General features: G+C 47.0%; 1 protein-coding gene across 1 annotated transcript in view; it reads left to right on the top strand.

Annotated features, from left to right (window-relative positions):
* CMTM4 (CKLF like MARVEL transmembrane domain containing 4) overlaps positions 1-20057 on the top strand; it is a 659789-nt gene that overhangs the window by 569373 nt on the left and 70359 nt on the right. The gene's annotated exons all lie outside the window — the stretch shown is intronic.

Below are 20057 nucleotides of genomic sequence, written 5' to 3'. Positions count from 1 at the left end.
TCTGCTGTCAAACACGCCTGACTTCTGCCACCTCCTTGAAGAACTTGACCTTGACGTTCTTGGTCTTACAGAGACATGGTTCAGGGCCAGCTCTGTCACGAGCTTTGACACTCTCCTCCCTGATGGCTACAAGATCCTCTCCTCACCCAGATCCACTCGCCCTGGAGGGGATGTAGCCTTGATCTTTCCTGAGTGGGTTCCTGCCTCTATAATTCCCACTCAGACCTACTCCTCTTTCGAATGCCTCGTCTGCAGGCACTCAATCTCTCTTAGCCACTCTTACTGTTGCCACTCTCTACCGGCCCCCTGGTCAAATCCCCTCTTTTCTCTCTGAGTGGGCTGAGAGCCTCCTCTCTCCTGGCCTCAACCACCCAACTCCTCCTACTCCTTGGTGACCTCAACATTCACCTTGATTCTCCCTGTCCCTCAACATTGCTCTTTCGCGACCTCTGCGATTCCCTCTCCCTCTCTATCCTCCCCTCTGGCCCAACGCACTCTGCAGGGCACATACTTGATGTCTTGATCTCCTCTAGCCTCCCCCTATCTATCCCTCTCTCCACTCCCCTCTCCTGGAGTGACCACTACCTCCTCTCATCTCTCTCCCCCCCCCCCCCCCCCCCAAGCCAAGCCTACCCCAACACTGCCACCTACCTTCCTGGACATCCGGCCCATGAAGCGTGTGTCAGTCGAGGCTTTTGCTTCCACCTTCTCCCCACCCCCGCTTCCTCTGGCTGACTCACACCCTGACACAGCCTTGTCTTCTCTCTATTCTTCTATTTCTGATACTCTTGATGCTCTTGCCCCTGTCATGAGGATCCGCCTGAAGTCCAAAGCCAAGTGCAATTCCTGGTATGACTCCGACCTAGCTACACTTAAACGTAGGTGTAGGGCGGCTGAGAGAAAATGGAGGGATTCCTGCTCATCCTCTGACAAACTGGCCTGTCGCCTTCTCCAAAGGCAATACTGTCTCTGTCGGTACCAAGAAGAGAGTCCACATTCAAGCCCGTGTCTCTGCGGCATCTAACATCTCGGCCGAACTCTTTAAAATTTGTAAGAAGCTGGCCAACCCTGCTGCAGTCTCTACCCCTCCCCTTGCCTCTCAGGCTTTTTGCAATGCCCTGGCCTCACACTTTATCTCAAAAAACCCAGGACAACCTGTCCACACTCTCCTCCACCCCCTCTCCTCTCCCCTCTCTGTCGGTACTCACTGACCCTCCTCTGGCCACCCCCCCCCCTCCTTCTCTTCCTTTCCTCTCTTCTCCCCTGATGAGGTCACTAGACAAGTCCGATCTATGAAAGCCTTGTCAAAACAGGTTCATCCCTGTTCCTCTAAAACTCTCAAGGACCACATTGATACCCTCGCTCCGGCCCTTGCTGACTTCTGCAACCACTCCTTTGCCTCAGGATCCTTCCCCTCCCCTCTTAAGCACTCCCTTGTGCATCCTCTCCTCAAGAAACCTACAGCGGATCCCTCTTGTCTGGCCAACTATCGCCTAATTTACACTACCCCCTTCTTAGGCAAACTCCTTGAAAAGCTGGCCATCTCTCAGCTAAACCTTCATTCTGATTCTGTTGACTGTCTCCATGATCATCGGTCTGGCTTCAGATCTGGCAGAAGCATGGAAACTGCTCTCCTGAACATCCGTGAAGATCTGCTCCCCAACCTTGACTCTAGCATTCCCTCTGATCTCATCCTACTTAATCTCTCCTCTGCCTTCGACACGGTCAACCATACCATCCTGCTCAACCGTCTCCGGGATAACTTGGGCATCACCGATCAGGCTCTGGCCTGGCTGACCTATTTCCTCTCTGATCAGCCCTCCCAGGTCCAACTTGGGTCCTTCCTATCATCTGTCTTCCTCTCCACCTGTGGTGTTCCCCAGGGGTCTAACCTCTCGCCCTGGCTTTTCAACCAATACCTGGCAACTCTCGCCCGCTGTATTGCCATTTTCTGCTCAAACTTCCAGTGCTACGCAGACGACACTCAACTCATTTTCAGGCTGCCCTCGGCCACCTCCTCCACCTCTCTCATCACTGATTGCCTAACTGCCATCCAAGATTGGTGTGCTGCCAACGATCTTTGTCTTAATGCCAGCAAGACAGAGATCCTCCTCATTGGCACACCATCACCTTCCTTTCCCCTCACTCTCTGGCCGGCCTCCCTTGGCCCTCCTCCTATCCCCACCTGCGAGGCCAAGAACCTTGGTGTCACCTTTGATTCCACACTCTCCTTCTCTGCCCACATCGCTGATGTATCAAACAAGTCAAACCTCCTACTGCACCTCCTCAGAGGTATTCTTCCTTTCCTCTCATTCCCCCAGAAGCTCACTGTGTCCCAAGCTCTGGTTCTCTCTAAGTTGGACTATTGCAACGGCCTCTTTCTTAATCTACCTGCCTCTACTCTCCGCCCTTTACAACTTATCCAGAACAGGACTGTGAGACTTGTCCTTGGCCTCAAGCCCTGGGATCGTATCTCTCCAGCTCTGAAATCTCTCCATTGGCTCCCAGTGGATGCAAGGATTACATGTAAAACCCTCTGCATTGTCCACAAGGCTTTCTGGGGCCTGGGTCCAACATACCTTCAGCTATCCCTCCGAAAATACCTCCCATCTCGAGCACTCCGCTCCTCTACCTCTAACTCCCTCGGGGTCAGTCGTTTCTCAAAGAAACGAGCTGGGGGTAGATCTGTCTTCGGCTGGGGCCTCCCTCTTGAACAGCCTCCCTGCCACTCTAAAACTTGAGGAGAACCATCTCCGGTTCCGTAAGCAACTCAAAACTTTCCTCTTTGCTTCTGCCTTCTCCTCCCCTCTCCCCTGTTGATTCTACTCTCCCTCGGCACCATGCACCTGGCCACCCTCTGTCCTCTGGGCCCAGGTACCTGCCCATCTTGCCACCCCCTGCACTGGGGTCTGTATCTGTACTCCTACAGCCCTCCCCTTTTCTTCCTACACTGTCAGACCTACATGGCCTGCTGCCATAAACCCAGCACTTGCCACTTGCTGGCTGCACTCCCATTGTTTGTTGCCTTTTTATTTATTATTTTATTATTATTTTAGTTTTTTCCTTCTCGCTCCGCACTCTCCTTTTGTTCCCCCTTCCATGCACTTGCACGTTCTCATTGTCACTGGGCCTAGTAAGATCGTTGTTTTTGTTCTCCCCTGTTCCCTTTCCCTTGCCTTGTCGCGCTCTGAAACACTTGTGTATGAGCGCGATAGAAATAAAATATCAATCAATCATATCGGCAAAGGTTTCCATGGCTATGGCGTATATTACCGGGGGAAAAAGGACAGCCCTGTCGTGTTCCTCTCCCTATCTGGAAGGGGGAGGAGCACCTATCCTCAGTGCGGACCCTGGCCGATGGGCCGGTTTAGAGCAGCTTGACCCATTTGCGAAATTTGGGGCCAAATTTGCACTTCTCTAGGACTCGCCACAGATACTCCCACGACACTGAGTCAAATGCCTTCTGCATATCCAGGGTGGCCGCCACCGCTTGCACCTCCGAATCGACCCTGCTGATCACATTAAAGAGTCGTCTCCGGTTCAGAGAAGTGGATCTGCCGGGGACAAATCCCGCTTGATCAGGATGAATGATGTGGGTCATGAATGAGGCCAGTCGGGTGGCTAGCAGTTTGGCATATATTTTGACGTTGCAGTTAATTAGTGAAAGGGGGCGGTATGAGCCACATTGGGTGGGAGTTTTGCCAGGTTTAAGGAGGACTGTTATCATTGCCTCTCCGAGTGTGGGGGGGGAGTATACCCCTCTCGCATGCCTCCTCCCATAGGGCCAGTAGATATGGGACCAGGAGAGATTTGAATCGTTTATAAAAGTCAATGCGGAGGCCATCTGGGCCAGGGGCTTTGCCTGATGTCAACGATTCAATGGCTTCCGTGAGCTCTTCCGGAGTGAACGGTCTCTCCAGGGAAATGCTGGCATCAGTGGAAAGGACCGACCGAGAGAGGGAGGTTCTCCAAATAGGAGTACATTTCTGCTATCTGCGGGCCATCAACTTTGGAGTATAGGGAGATGTACAATGATAGAAATTCTTGTGGTGAAGTGGCCAGTGTTCCATCGGGTCTCTCTATCGCCGGTATGTTGGGGGCTCCAAATTCTCGCCGTATCAATCTGGCGAGCAATCGGCCTGGCCGCTCTCCCTCGCCATATTTCCTTACCGAGTGAGGGCTGTCTAAGAACTTGACTTCCCGTTCGGCTAGGCTGAGGAATGTGTCTAGTTCTGACCCTTGTCGTGCCAATATTTCAGGGGATTGATCCAGGGCATATTGGGTCTCAAGGGTTGCTAGTGTCGACTCGCTACTGGCGATATCCGAGCAGATTTCTTTCAGGATACCACATCCCTTGGAGATGGCAATACCTCTGATGCATGCTTTAAAGGATTCGTAGAGGGTGGCTTGTGATGACACAGAATTAGTGTTAACCTCAAAGAATTCCTCGATGGAAGATTCAAGCTCATATATGAAGACCTGATTGAGTAGGGCATGGTGCCTCATTCCCCACTGTCTCGTTTTATCGTAGTCTTGACCCCAGTTCAATGTGATAATCACCGGCGAGTGATCGGATAAAGTTCTAGGGAGGATCGCCAGATGGGATAGGCACCTGACCAATATGTCTGATATAAGCCACCTATCTGTCCTAGAATGTGAATCATGCACTGAGGAATAGTAGGAGTATGTGCGGGAGTCTAGGTACATGAGCCGCCAGGCATCCACGATCGCCAAGTGAGAGAGCGTTGGCAGAATAGTGTGGGCTGCCCTGGATAGCTGGCGAGGTGTAGAGCCTGATCTGTCTAGGTTGACATCTAGTATTGTACTAAAATCGCCACCCACAGGATCGGAACCTGGGGGTAACTCTCCAATACAGAGGCCAGGTGCAGGTAGAAATCTGGGTCATCAATGTTCGGGCCATAGATATTTAATATGGCTACCTCTTGATTTTGCAGTCTGCCAAGGACTAGTACATAACTCCCTTGCACGTCTATCCGTGAGTGACAGCATGGGAACTTAAGACTTTTGTGTATCAGAGTTAGGACACCTCGACTTTGGGTGGAGTAGTTGAAGTATCTCTGAGGCCCCCATTGTTTAGCAAACTTTTCGCATTGTTCAGAGCGGGCATGGGTCTCTTGTAGGCATTGGATTTTAATGCCATGGCATTCCGCATACAATTGTATCTGTCTCATCTTTTTGTGGTTACCCAGACCTCTTACATTCCAGCTCATGAAAGCTAAGCTACTATCCGCCATTCGTGTGGGGGCGTTGGTTGACTTCCGGTCCACGGTGTGGCGGTAGCCAATGCCAGCCTAGCTGGGGCGGGTACACCGCACCATCCGTAAACCCATGACATAATATAGCGGTATGTGTGCATCTCTTGTGGTTGTCAAGTCCTTTTTAACATAACTCCCAATCCCCCCCACCCACATCCCTCCTGCAAACATGAATGATAACCCAACATGACCATAACAACAACAAACTCATCGGCATCAGCGCCTGGGGGCCTGTTAGCTGGCCTGGTGGTGACGCACCAGACTGGGGAACATATAAGGAGATTTTCAATACCGCACACTTAACCAGTGTAATTAGTATAGGCTGCGTGAGCGGAGGATCAGCAGTTCAGTGGAATAACAAAACCAAACTGTTAATGCATTTCCATATAACAGTGTCAACAGTGCGTGAGGGCATCGATGGGCCTGTTTCCAGGCAAGGACTTGGTGCATAATGATCGAACCAGAACTGTGGTGAAGAATCAGCCAGAGAAATGTTCATCTATGAATTTTGAGGGCTCCTCCGGGATCGTGAAAAAGAATGTCTGATTGGAGTGTTCTATTCTTAGTTTGGTAGGAAATAACATGGAGTATTTTACCCCTAGATCTTGGAGCCTTCTTTTTACTGCCACAAAGGTTGTGCGTTCTTACTGCACCGCCACAGAGAAATCAGGGTACAGATGGATCCTTGCCGCCCCCAGTCGTAGCTCCCTCTTGACTCTTGCCGCTCTCAAGAGAGCATCTCGGTCATGGAAATTTAATATTCTGGCTATGATGGGGCGTGGAGGTGCGCCAGGCTTAGGTTTTGTAGTTAAGGAATGATGGGCTCTTTCCACTGCAAACTGTGGGGAGAGTTTCGGAGAGTCTAGAACTGACAGCAACATGTGCTTCACAAAGTCTTCCATGGGCTCATTGATATTGTCCTCGGGAACACCGACTATGCTCAGATTATTGCGTCTTGAACGGGATTCTAAGTCATGGTTCTTTTTTTTAAACCGCCAGCACCCGAGTGGAGAGCGAGGAGACCGTGGCCTGTAGGGAGCCCAGCTCATCTTCGGTGGCACCCACCCTCGCCTCAACCTCCGCCACCCGACCATCAGTTTTCTCAATATGTGCCTTTATGGAAGAGATGGTGCCATTCATATCATCCAGCTTGGTGTGTAGAGTGGTGAACCCCTCGCAAATGTATTCTAGCATCTTCTGTGGGTCATCAGGGGTTGGTGTGGCCGATGTTGCAGGGGCCTCATCAAGTGTCTCAGCTGCTGACTTAGCTGGTGTCTTTGTGAACATGTTCAGGGAGCTCTGTTTCTTCCCAGCACCCACTCCCTTGGTCATGGTGTAGGTGGGCGGGGGACCTGGGGATCTGCTTTGGTGTGGGTGGCTAGAGATGTCAGAGTGATGTTGCCACTCCGTGTGTAGTAGGATTTCCAGCACTGCCCTGGTCAGTCCATCAAGAGATCTGCGTTAGGGCCTCGAAGGTAAGTTATGGCCCCAGCCCCACCAGGGGGTTGTAAGCATATTGTAGCAGAGGTTGTGTCCCCGCCCTATCTGTTGAGGGCGTCGCGCAAAATGCTGAGGTTGGAAGTCTCGCTTGATTGTGCGCAGGATAGCCGATTGTTTCGGAATGGGGCGGGGATAGTGGGTAGGGCCCAACCTGTGGCGGCCTCCTGTAAGGTGCCAAGTCTGTGGTTTGATTAATTCGGAGGGAATGCTTGAGTTCCAGTTCACCAGGCTATTTTCCCCAGTGCCAGCGGATGGTAGATGGTGGGGGGGAGGTACTCTGTAGTTCAATTGAGCACACCGCTAAATGTGAAGTGGGGGTGCCCCCAGTGGCGCGGGCGGGAGCGAGTAATGATTACAACTAACGATTCTTAATGTGCCAGCAGCTCACAATCTGGCATAAGGGGCTGCAGTCATGGGCACCATCACTGTGTAGAATCGCCCTGGCGGCCACCGCCAAGCCCAGCAACCCCCCAGTCTCCTACAGTGTTCTGCAGCCAGTAGGTACCATCAGCTGGTGGGGGGGGCGTCGGCAAGGAGCGGGAGGCAGCACCACCGCAGTGCCGCCATCCCTCGGCGTCGCACTGGGCCAGCACCGTGCCCGTCCGCCGGGCCCCTCACAAGGGAGCAGGCCAGGAGCTGTTGGTGCCCGGAAGCCCAGCGGTGTCTGGCTGCACTCGCCACAGGCCCGCGCAGCCTGCTCCCAGCTCAGTCGGGTGCCTCCGGTGATTCAAAGGGGGGGCGCCAGGAGGCAGGCACACATCGAGGGCCAGGTCGCCCCTCCCCCTCACAGGCCGCCGCGCTGCACCACCAAGCAGTCTGGCTGGCCGCGCCTCCTGGAGCCGCCGTGCGCAGAGAGCCTGCAAGCTCCCCCGCTGGTGCTAGTCGTCGTAGTTTCTCTGCAGTAGTTAGATCCCGGGCTCCGTGGAGCAGCAGGGGGCAGTCTTAGGAGGTCTGTCCACAAGATGTAGGGAAATGGAGAAAGTATTAGAAGTATAAGCCGGTAATATTTGTAATCCGGATCACCCCAGTCCAGAGCTCGGCACTCAGGCTGCCAGTTCCATCAAGCACAACAGCGCCCCCCCCCCCCCTTCTTTAATGATGTTGAGCATTTCTTTTTGTGTGTTGGTGGCATTGGTGATTCTGTCATCATAATGCCTTCTCTTCGCCTTTTGTATTTTTTCTTGCATGCACGGATTTGTTTCTGGAACAGTATTTATTTTCCGGGTTGTGTTCTTTCCTCCATTCCATTTCCATCTTCTTGTTGTCCTTTTTCATGGTGTTTAGTAGTGGGGTGAACCATTTTGCTATAACTCTCTTTTTTTGATGGGGTGAATGGTTTTTCCGGGGCGATCTTATCAATTGTCAGCAATCCATTTGTTTAGTAGCTCCGCTTTCCCGTCTAGGTCAGCCAGCTTTATATCTCTAGTTCAGGGTTTGGGCATCTCCAGTTGTTCGAATAGGTTGCTTGCTTTGACACTTTTCCGATTTCTTTTTGAGGTGGTTGTGATTTTGGGGGGTTGGATGTAGACTTCAGTTGGTAGTCTGATCACGCATGGGATGATGAGATGGTTGCTCCACAGTATTTGTATTGGCGGTGCTCTGGTGATAGGTTTTTCCTTGACGAAGATGGCGTTGAGGGTGTGTCCTGCCGAGTGTGTTGCCCCTTTGACCAGCTGTCATAGTTTCATGGTTGTAAGTTGTCCAATCAGTGAGTTTTGGGAGTTGGTGTGAATTTCTTCAAACCAGATGTTGAAGTCTCCGAGGATGATTAGAAGTTCGTGCTTGATGGCTATGTTGGTGATGGCTTCTATGATGTTATCAACAAAGGTTGTGTCGTATGTCGGTGGTCTGTACATCAGGATGAATGTGATGTTGGTTTTGCTGATGGGTGTATGAGTTGGGGATGTGGAGAGGTTTTTTTTTATTTTCAGGTGTCCTTTGAATGCTATTGCGATGCCGCCTCCTTTTTTATTTTTCCTGTTTACTTGAAGGCATTTGAAATTGGTTGGGAGGCAGCTTCGGAGTGTGATTTTGTAGTTGTCCAGCCATGTTTCTTTGATGAATAGGATGTCAATGCCGGTGTCATCGAGTAGGTCAAAGATCTCTGTTGAGTGTTTTGACATGGATCTTGTGTTTATTAAATGACAGTGGAGTTTGTAGGTGTAGTTTTGGTTTTGACTTTATTGTTGGGGTCGTCTTCTGATCGGTGTTGAGGTTTCCTTTCTGGTTGATCTCTAGTAGAGGTGTTGGTACAGGTGCGTCTGTGTTGTCAAAGTTCTTCTAGTTTCTGTCTTGGGTTTTTGTTTTCATCATTCCGTTCTTCTTCCAAGAATTGTAGGTTTCGAGTGGAACTTCCTCTTGTTTCAGTGATGTAAGGTGTTACTGCGTCAATTATGTTTCTGTTTCTAGTGTTGGCCGTCCTTCTTCCACGTGGTTGTGTTTGATTGCTTACTGTTGCTGATTCTAGTATTGGTTTGGTTCGTTCTGGTGTCTGGTTGTTTGCGAGGTATGGAGTTAAGTAGAGGGATTTGTCTCTTCTCTCAGCGTTGGTTCGGTTTTCGTGTCTGTCTGTGGGCTTGTGTTCTGGAGTTGAGTCTTTGTTGCTGTTCTGGTGTGTTTGTTCTTTCCTTTCTTTTCCTTTCCCTCGGTTTAGGTCATTTGTGCAGCATTTTGAGCTTGAGAGTTGTTTTGGTCCTGGTTTTGTTTGTTGATGCCGACCCTTTTTTTATTTTATTTTGGTCTGGCTGTCTTGTGGTGTAGTGCTGGGGGTAGAGAATGGTCCATTACAGATTTGGGTTGTCTGTAGTTGGTGTTGTCTGCTGGTGTTGCCGACTAGTTAAGTCGCTGACTAGCGTGGGGTAGAGGGGGGGTAGTTATGGTTATATCATTGGGAGCTATCGTGGCTGTCCTTAATGTCCGTCTCCCTGGACGAGGTTCACTACAGTGAGCTAGCTATCTGTGGTTAAGAAGGATAGCTATTAACTACATAATTGTCCCAATGGGCGTAACTAAGGGTCACTGTGATGTCTTATGTTGCTTGAGCCCCTAATCACAGTATCACTCCACAGTAATCAGCCAGTGATCTGTCTCACCCTACAGTAATACTCTCTAGGTGTGAGTTGGTCAGTCACATATGAGCGTCTTGTATAGTGGGACAGAGGCCTACAATCAACAATGCAATTTGAAGTAGGGCACTGCTAGATCTGGGCTACCTGTGTAGTGGGAGAGAAGCTTATGCTTGACAGATCAATGGGTGCAGTGCTAAACACAGTTAGGTTTGAGACACAGGTGACCAATGAATTACAATACTAGATGCAGCAAGACCCGAGAGTCCTGTGTAGTGGGAGAGAGGCCCACGCCCAACAGGTCAAATGGGTGTTGTACTAAACACAGCAACATTTGAGACACAGGTGACAAAAGATCACAATACTAGGCACAGCTAGATTTGAGAGTCCTGTGTAGTGGCAGCGAGGCCTAGGCCTAACCGGTCAAATGGGGGTTGTACTAAACATGGTTTTGTTTAATAGTGTGATGTTGGGGAAGGCAGCAGAGGTGTTAGTTATTATTAAGGCGTTTTAGATAGGTTTGATAATTGTTCTAGGCTTCCAGGGTAGGGTAATTGCTCTACTCCTCACCTAGGCCTACCTTACTGATTCTGGTTGTCCCTGGTTGACTGCTGGCTACTGGCTTCCCCTGCAGACATGATCTGGAGCCGCTTCGGTCAGAGCCGTCCTTTGCCTCATGTCCTTCGCCGCAGGGGCTGCACAGGCAGAGGGCTGAGCTGGAGTCGACGGTGATGAACTTGGCGGAGAGCCAATCAGGGTCGGTGGGCGGAAATCGGGAGGGGAAATGCAACTGGAGGGAATGTGGGTCTGGGGGCGCAAGGCTTTTGCTTTTTAAAACAGTATGCGGTGGAAAGGGCACAACAAGCATGCAGCACTCACCTGCTGGAAGGTGCAAACACACAGGTGGGGATTGTGATACGAGTCACTAGACTCGGACTACTTGGTCAGCTGGGCCCAATCGGGGGCAGTGGGCGGGGGTCAGGAAGGGAGATGAAGCGGGGGCCTGGGGGATCAGAAGTTTACTTTTTCTTTTCTTTTTTTTTTTAAACAAATGTGGGTAGAGTGGATGCAAAAGGGGGCCTGGGGGCCTCAGATGGTTCTCTCCTTTTTTTTTTTTTTTTTAAACAAATGCAGGCAAAGTGGATGCAAACGGGGGCCTGGGGCCTCGGAAGTTTCACTTATTTAAAGAATGTTGCGGGCAGAAACCGGAGGGAATGGGTGTCTGGGGGCGCAAGGCTTTTACTTTTTAAAACAGAATACGAGTGGAAAGGGCACAACAAGATGCACACAGCACTCATCTGCTGGAAGGTGCAAACCAACCTGGCAGAACTTAGATCAGAAGAAGAAAGGGTATTGGAGAATATGGGAATATCAATTAAAACTTTGAGATTCCCGATAAGGTGAAGAAAATACTTAGAGCAAGTGATTGGTGTGAAAACAACGCAGCCATCTTGAACTCCAAACTTTATTCCCAAACAGTCTCTTTCTGGAAATGGCATCCCGAACTTGAGTCGTATTTAAGAAAATATCCAAGTAGATTTGTTAGAAACGGTACTAAGCGCTTTAGGTTCAATGTCATGAAAACCCAGAAGATTTTAAATATACCACATTTGAGTGTGGTTAATTGGACTTTGTCGATTTTGTAGAATATCAGGTGTAGAAGAGTCCTTATTGCATGTTTTGCTTGTCTGTCCTTTGTTGCTCCTGCCGAGAATATTGTATTTTTTGGATTTTGTAAATTGCATCAATCATGTCCACAGAGAGCAACTATCGTTTCAAATGCTTCATGTAAATTCAATTATATAAAAAATTAGATTGATTGCCTTTTTTAAAAATGTTTGTGAAACTTAATATTCATTTCATTTGTTAATGATCTATTTTGTAAAGTTTTTAATTTAGATATTTGTGTGAAACTCTTAGGAACTGAGTGTTTATTTGTATCTATATCAAATGGTTCTTTTCGTATCCTGATTAATTGTTTGTTTGTATTATTTATATGACTTTGTGAAATTTTTGTGTATATGAATTTGAAATTTTAGAAGACATTTTCTCTTTTTGTAAAGGTTCAAATAAACCAAAACATTTTTTTTTTTTTTTAAATGGAGATTTCGGAACGCAAAACACCTCAAACGTAGGGTGATATGAGCGGTCAAAGCCTGGTCCAAATGTAGCGCTTTCATTAGTACTGCGGCCAGAGAAATTGCTACCATTACTAAAAGTTCAAAGCTCTGGTTAAAAACTCAAAGTTAGAACAGGAAGAGTAGGGAAATATTTGTTACCATCTTCCAAACATGTGATTACCGTGCAATATGGGACATGTTGGCCCTGTCTAAGGACGTTACTGGGGAAAAGTTGATCAATCCTATACCAGGCGACGCCTGGTCTGTCTGCGTTGGAAATTCACAAATTCTTCCCTTCAACCAGGTGGCTACTGGTGCCCTTTGGCGACTACCGTTGAGATGGGAAGTAATCAACAAGGCAATCATGAAATTGAAGTTCTCGATCTCCCGGCCGAACGGTTTCGTGAAAGTAGTCTTGAAGGCAGACCCGGAAAACTGGGTGCCGGTGCTGATGATATCGTTTGCCTGTGTTTTTAGAGAGCGCTCAATGGCGTCCTCATTGCAGCAATCTGTTTTGGTCCCAGTGTATAAGATGGGTGATCGGTCAGAGGTTGACAACTACAGATTGCTGTTCATGTTGGATGTCACCCGCAAGCTCTTTGCTACCCTGGTTTTGAAAGAGGCTGACGTGTTGGACGGAGACAAACTCTATTCTCCACCCTTTTCAGATGGGTTACCGGGCAAGCTCCAGTACAGTAACATCAGAGCACTTGATCATCTAATCCAAGAAGCCCATTTTAAGGGTGCTCCAGCTCTCTATGTGGCATTTGACTTTAAATCAGCTTTCAACAAGGTCAACCTGTCCATTCTGAGGGCCAAAATCAAGAAGCTTGGGTTCCCTCTGTGGCTGTTGCAAATGGTTGTTGAACTCCACACTAACAACTGGGCACGTGCACGCCTGAACAACACGGGCACAGTGACACCCTGGGTCCAGATCAACGATGGAGTCAAGCAAGGTTGTGATTTGGCTCCCAGGTTTAATCTATACATATTGGACCTGCCTTCTGTTGGAGGCCAAATCCTTGTGTCCTCCGAGAATTGGCACTGCTCCTGTCGTGTCCATGCTATATGCGGACAATTTGATTGTTTGCTTGAACCATAACTGATATGAGAATACTATGTAATGAACTGGCTAGGTTTACGGCTGATTACGATCTGGCCGTTAACCTTGACAAAACCCAAATAATGGTAATTGCCAATAAAAGGGTCAATATGGTAAGATTGGAGACAGATTTGGGAAGTTAATTACACGCCAACATATACATACTTAGTTGAAGTAGGCCCTTCCGGCTATGGGAAGTAGATGGGCAAACAAAACCCAAAGGGCTAGCCTTCTCACAGCACAACTATCAATGGTGGTTAGAACTTAGGCTGGATTCTCACTTGCTGGAGTTATTCGGCTATATTAACAATGCTTCAGCCCAGCAGTTCTATACAGACTCAAGGTTTTGACATTACTCAATCTAACATGGCTGGACCAGATCAAGGGAGCATTCTGGCACAAACTTCTGGTTCTGCGACCCTTGTGTCCGGTTGAACTGGTTTGATTGGAATTGGGTCTTACATCCTTGCGTGGTATGGTGCTAGGTGGTAGGGGTTTATGTTATATAAAAGATAGAATTATCCCTGTGTGTGGGCTACTTAAGTGGGTGGGAATGGTGTGAGGTCCATCCTCTCTACTGGAAGGAACTACCATGCATTAATTAAGACGCTTTTGGCTCAGATCGAATGGCAACCCAACTTTGCGGGTGCTCGGTCACACAGGGAGATAGCAAGGGTTTTCAATAGTAAACTCAACTGATGGGATGGTACAATAATTACTCCCATCTAGTGAGTTTAAAAAGCTTGGAGGCTGTGTCCAAGATCACTCATCTATACAGGAAGACGCAACCTTACCTGCTAGTGTGTCCTGCCCCGGAAGTGAGGCGTTTCCTACTGTTACTGCGAATAAACGAATTACATCTGCTATCTGTCCGTGGTTCACACCTATGTCTGTACGCTAAGGAGCGTTTCTGCCAGATCTGCATGCTTTAACATAAGCCTTAGAGGGTGAAATATGTTCTGAGTGTGTGAAACTGGGCCCTAAATGCATGTGTAATCTGGGTGGCCTGGTACATTCATATGAGTCTATGAAAAGTGAAACCTTTTGGGATTACTGTCTGAACACCAAATCCATTTCTACTCAACTGGGCTATCGGGTATGGAGCCACGTTAAAGAACAGTTGGGGGTTACGTTTTAAGGGTTAACAAACGGATTATCTGAATTCTGACCCAATGACATTCTTTTGCAGTAATAGAGGTGTGGAAATGTGTAATTGAACGTGGCTTTCATGCACTTTATTTTCTCTCTGTAAGGCTCACTATAACGTTTGACACTTAGGAGACACCGATTGTGTCCACTTATTTTATCTATTGTCTAATGAGTGATTAGTCTATTTTATTGATTATGTACGTATCGTTCATTGATTGTATGCATTTTTATGTTAGTGTAACAATGTTTATTTTAATTGTTTTCTTTTTGTAAAGCTCATTGAGCTATATCACAAAGATTATATAATATATAATAAAGATTATAATATATATATGTATATCTATATGTGTGTGTTGGTGCTGTGCATCATATTAGTAGTGTATGGTCTCGTGATTATTTGTTTACCTGCAGATTTTGATTGGTAAAGTGTTGCCCAAGGCTAGACAAATGGAACTGTATTTTTATACATTCTGCCTAAATTGGATTATTGAGAGGGCTTTGTGCTTAACAGAACCCTCCACCACTCGCACACTCTCCCAAGTCTAAGCCTTACTGCTCAGTCACACTAACTTGATAGTTTGGCTATACATTGTCTTTCCCTGTTCATCAGTGTAGGGTGGCCTCTCAATCTGTCCGTAGGACTGATCCGGAAAATCCATGTTAACATTGCTACAGGGCAAAGTGTGGGTTCTGCCATTGTTGCTACATGGTTAAGGGGGTAGTTACCCATTTTGCCCCTCTATACTCTGCAACTATGGTTTCTGAGATGTCGGGCATTTTGAGTCTGAGTGCACAGCTTTTGGAGTCATTTGATAGACCCATTGTCGGAACCCACAAAAGAAAATGTTTACCAAACATAGCAAACAATAATATCCAAACCCATTCACTAGATGGCGTATTATGGAAAGTATGCAAATGTGTAATGGATGTTATGCTACACAACTGTTCATTCAATATGTTTACATGGATACAAAACAAATCATACAATAATGAGTACAGGCATTAATAATCGAAAGACAAGTCAATTGTGGTTTAAATATACACCAATTATCCTTACAAGGGCCAGAATTTCACACTTGTCTGGACAAAAGTGCTTCTGTGACATCTCTGCTGTCAGTCATCGGGATGGACATCAAACTTAGGCAAATGAGCAGTAGCAAGATTTCCAATAAATAGACCACACAAGTACAATTCTATAAGATCAAGCGTACTTGTTATTAAAACTGGAACCTATAATACATTAAAGGGTATGTAAATGTTAAATGACATTTGTACCGCGCACTATCACCACCGGAGTGGTCCCCTGGCGCTCTGGCGGCTTTGAAAGAGGGAGGGAAGGTGAGTTAGTGGGTGGAGGCTGGAAAAGTGCAAGAGTGCAGTGATGTGCTGTTGGCAGCCTCAGCCCGGTGGGTCCGTCGGCTGGGCCTGTGGTGTATGCGGCCGGTAGTTGTCGTGTACTGATGTGCGAGTCTGTGTGTTTTTTGTTTTGTTGCAGTGTAGTGAAGTTTGTGCGGTTTGTTGTGCTGGAGGTTTGTGGTCGTGTTTGGTTTGGAGTTTGAGAGGTGTATGCAGAGGAGGAAATTGTTAGTGGTGTTGGTTAGTTGGCATCTCTATCCTGAATTGACCAGTTGGGCTCGTGTAATTTCACCCGGTGGGGTGCTTGGGCACACTGTGCCTCTGAAGGTCCCTGCCCATTTTGCATTCGAGGCCCCTTGAGCATCGAGCTGCCTCCTCCGCCCGCTCCGTCCACAACCTTGCATGTTCCTCACCCCCACCCACACGGCTAGTGCGCCTGCCAGTGTCCATGCCTCAGTTAGTATGGTGATTGGTGGTATCTTGCCAGCGCCACAACCCAGTTGTACCTAGTTGTAGCTACCAGGCGGTTGGGAATGGTAAGGATTGGCTAGGGTTGTTGCCTCCATCTCCATGGGTCTTGCATGTGAACCAATTTGTCAGGCGTCGTCCCTCCCGGTGCCCTGAGTGCTTCTCAATCGGTTCTGGGAGCTTGTCATTGTCTTTTCCCATTTTGTCTTGCTGTTTCGGTTTTAATCTCTGGTATTGAAGAGCCAGGTTTTTAGTAATTTTCTGAATTTAAGGTGATCTTTGGTGTTATTTCTTTTGGGATGTTCCAGGTTTTTGCGGCTAAGTGGTAAAAGGCGGTTCCGCCGAGTTTTTTCTTAATGTAAGGTTTTATTTCCAGGTGGATTTCATTGGTTGACCTGAGGGGTCTCGTTGGCTTGTAGATTATTTTCTTTTGTAGGAATTCTGCTCCTTGTCCGCATATTGCCCTGTGCATTATGCACATTGTTTTGAAGGTGATATTGTTTTACTGGGAGCCAGTGTAGTGTTTTTAGGGCAGGGATAATGTGGTCTCTTCTTGATAGTTTGAGAAGTAGTCTGGCTGCTGTGTTTTGGATCCGTTGTAGCTTCTTCAGTAGGTATTCTGGTATTCCGAGGTAGAGGCAGTTTGCATAGTCTATTTGTTTGACATGAGGGTGACGATAATGAGTGAAGGAGAGGAAAGGTAGTATTTTTCTTGCTGTGTGGAGGAAGAAGCATTTCTTGACTGTTGCGTTTATTTGCGGTTCTAAGGTTAGGGTGTTGTCCATCAGGACTCCCAGATTTTTTACTACCTTAGACGGCGATGGTGCAGTTCCCATTTCCGTTGGCCACGGGATGGTGGTTTCCTTCTCTTAGTCTTTGGATATTATCATGATTTCTGTTTTTCCTGGGTTGATTTTCAGGTTGTTGGCATTCATCCAGTTGAAGACTTCTTTTAGACAGTCGGTTAAGTTTGAATAATCGGTTTGGGTGTCTTTGATTTTGTAGATGATTTGAGTATCGTCTGCCTAGTTGTAGCATGTGATGTTGTTTCTTGAAGATTCTGATAACTGGGGTTTGGTAGATGTTGAAGTACAGTGGTGATAGTGAGGATCCTTGTGGCACTCCACAGTCGTTAACCCGTGGGGTGGATTTGAAGGGTTTAATCCAAACTGTTTCTGTTCTGTCTGCTAGGAATGATTTGGTCCAGCCTAGAGCTGTGTCTGTTATGCCTATGTCTTGTAGTCTTGTGGTTAGGTTGTCATGGCTAACTATGTCAAAGGCTGCGGAGAGGTCGAGCAGAATAAAGGCTGATGTTGTGTTGGAGTCTGCGTTTGTTTTTAGGTCGTCTCAGATGGATAGTAGTGCTGTTTCTGTACCTCTTGTGGGTCTGAAGCCGACTTGTGCTTGGTCTAGAAGGTGGTGATTTTTTTTCGACGTATTCTTGGGTTAGTTTGTATATGTAGGTTTCGAGGAGTTTTGCCGAGTAGGGGATGTTGGAGATTGGTCTGTAGTTGGAGAGGTCATCTACGTCGCCGCTTGGAGTGGTTTGATGTAAGCTGATTTGAAGATCCTTGGTACGGTTCCTGTTGCTAGTGATAGATTTAGAAGGTTTCTGTAATATTCAGCTGGCGTTCCTTGTGCGAGGATTGATTTGTAGATGTCCGGGGGACAGGGATCCATTGGTGAACCCGCTTTCTTGCTGAGTTTTACCAGCATTGCAAATGCCTCTGCTGATATTTCAGGAAAGTTATTGAGTTTGTGCTGCGGTTCTGAGATAGGTTTGTTTGGTTGTATGTTGCTGTTGGTTGGCCTCTGTTGGATGGCTTGTCGGATGTCATTGATTTTTTAATTTTTTTTTTAAGTGGTCTGCCAGGTCATTGCAGAGTTTCTGTGAGGGGGTTGGGGTGTTGTCACAGCCTGGTGGGTTTATCATTTCTTTAATGATGTGAAACATTTCTTTGTGTGTTGGTGGCCTTTGTGATTCTGTCATCATAGTGCCTTCTCTTTGCCTTTAAAATGTCCTTCTTGTATGCACGGATTTGCTTCCGGAACAGTGTTTTTTTTTTTTGTCTAGGTTGTAATCTTTTCTCCAATCAAGTTCCATCTTTTTGTTTCTTTTTCATGGTGCTTAATAGTGGGGTAAACCATTTAGCCATTGCTCTCTTTTTTGTTGGTGTAAATGGTTTTTCCAGGGCTATCTTGCCAATTGTATCTGCGATCCTTTTGTGTAATATCTCTGCTTTCCCGTCTAGATCAGCTAGCTCTAGATCTGTTGTTGAGGGTTTGGTTAACTCCAGTTGTTTGAGTAGGTTGCTTTCTTTGATGTCTTTCCAGTTCCTCTTTGTGGTGGTTGAGAGTTCGGTGGGTTGAATGCGGACTTGCTTAGGCAGAGTGATTATGAATGGGATGATGAGATGGTCGCTCCACAGTATTTGTATTGGTGGTGCGGTGGTGATGAGTTTTTCCTCGGCGGAAATTGCATCCAGAGTGCGTCCTGCCGAGTGTGTTGCCCCATTTACTAGTTGTCGTAGTTTCATGGTGGTGAGTTGTTCAGTCAGTGAGTTTTGGGAGTTGGTGCGATTGTCTTCGAACCAGATGTTGAGGTCCCCTAGGATGATTAGGTGTTCGTGATTGATGGCTATGTTGGTGATGGCTTCTATGAAGTTGTCGACGAAGGATCATAGGTTGGAGGTCTGTACACCAGGATGAATCTGATGTTGGTTTTTGGGCACGCTGTTAGGTGTATGACCATGGATTCGCAGTTGAGGATGTTGAGTGGTTCGTCTGTTCTTATTTTTAGGTGTTCTTTGAATGCTATTGCGATGCCTCCTCCTCTTTTGTTTTTCCTGTTTATTTGAAGGCATTTGAAGTTTACTGGATCTTGTGTTTTATTAGATTGATTATAGATTTCTGTACATTTCTTCTAAGTCATGGCAAAATGTAACGGCCATAGGTAAGCCTCCATTTTGGGTGAGGGCCTCTTCCACCATATTGCGTGCTACATATGCTTTCGCTAGTAGCAGCAGGAACCCTGCATGTTTACACGCATGAGTGGCCATGTTGCTTGTATATTCTGGCAGACCATCCAATGGGGACATTGCTCTCTCTTGACCCAGAATCACGTTAATCATTCAAACACATTCATCCGAAATTCCTGCATGACCCAACATTCCCATATTAGATGAAATAATGTGGCTTGGTCCTTAAAACACCTCAGACATGCATGAGAAACTCTGGGGTAAAACCTACTGAACTGCTCAGGTGAGTTGTATATAAATAATGCAAAAACTTAAAATGAAGACTTTTTAAATGAGGTTTGAACGACACATATTTGTTCTGTGCACATATCTACATCTTCATTGGTGATAATGTTCTAGTAAGGTATAAAATGTTCTGCCAAAATGTCCCGGCACTTGGTGCACAGTGTTCCCCCTATTTTACAATCTTATTGTACAAAATAAAAACGAATCTACCCTCTCCCTGTACTACCATCACACTGTGAAGTATTTTGGTTGCTTTAGGTTGTCTTGGAAATTATAGGAAAATGATTTCCATGTATCTCGTGTGATACAAAAATATTGCCAATGTAGAGGTACTTCCCAATTCTTCAAGCTGAACGACACCCAATTTCTGCATGCTTTTGATATAGAACCCTTTTGATGTAATAGGGATTCCCTCTATATTGCGCACTGAACAATGGAGAGTACATTTCCTTTACCCCAAATTGTCTAATCTCTTATTCCACGCATAGCATGTAGAGTCTTGTTTGGATATTGTCTAAAACTCTCTTCATTTAATAGAAGCTTGGATGCGTGCGTAAACGTCTGCCCTTTATTATTTCAGACCCGTTGGTCAGCCTGGTGTATCTATCTTGAAGCTGCCCAGACAGCTGTGTTCGGCGGAACTCCTGCCCTGTTGGGATGGCAGGCCATGACAGAGTTTTAGAGATTATTCAAACAAGCATAACAGACACAGATGAGAGGGTTAATTCCAATGTGCCTGTGGAGTTAAGCTCGGAGAC

This window comes from Ambystoma mexicanum, chromosome 1p, assembly GCF_040938575.1.
Source record: "Ambystoma mexicanum isolate Mex_15411 chromosome 1p, UKY_AmexF1_1, whole genome shotgun sequence".
Classification (NCBI taxonomy): domain Eukaryota; kingdom Metazoa; phylum Chordata; class Amphibia; order Caudata; family Ambystomatidae; genus Ambystoma; species Ambystoma mexicanum.
The sequence above is the reverse complement of the archived record's forward strand: the minus strand, read 5'-3'. Positions and strand labels throughout refer to the sequence as shown.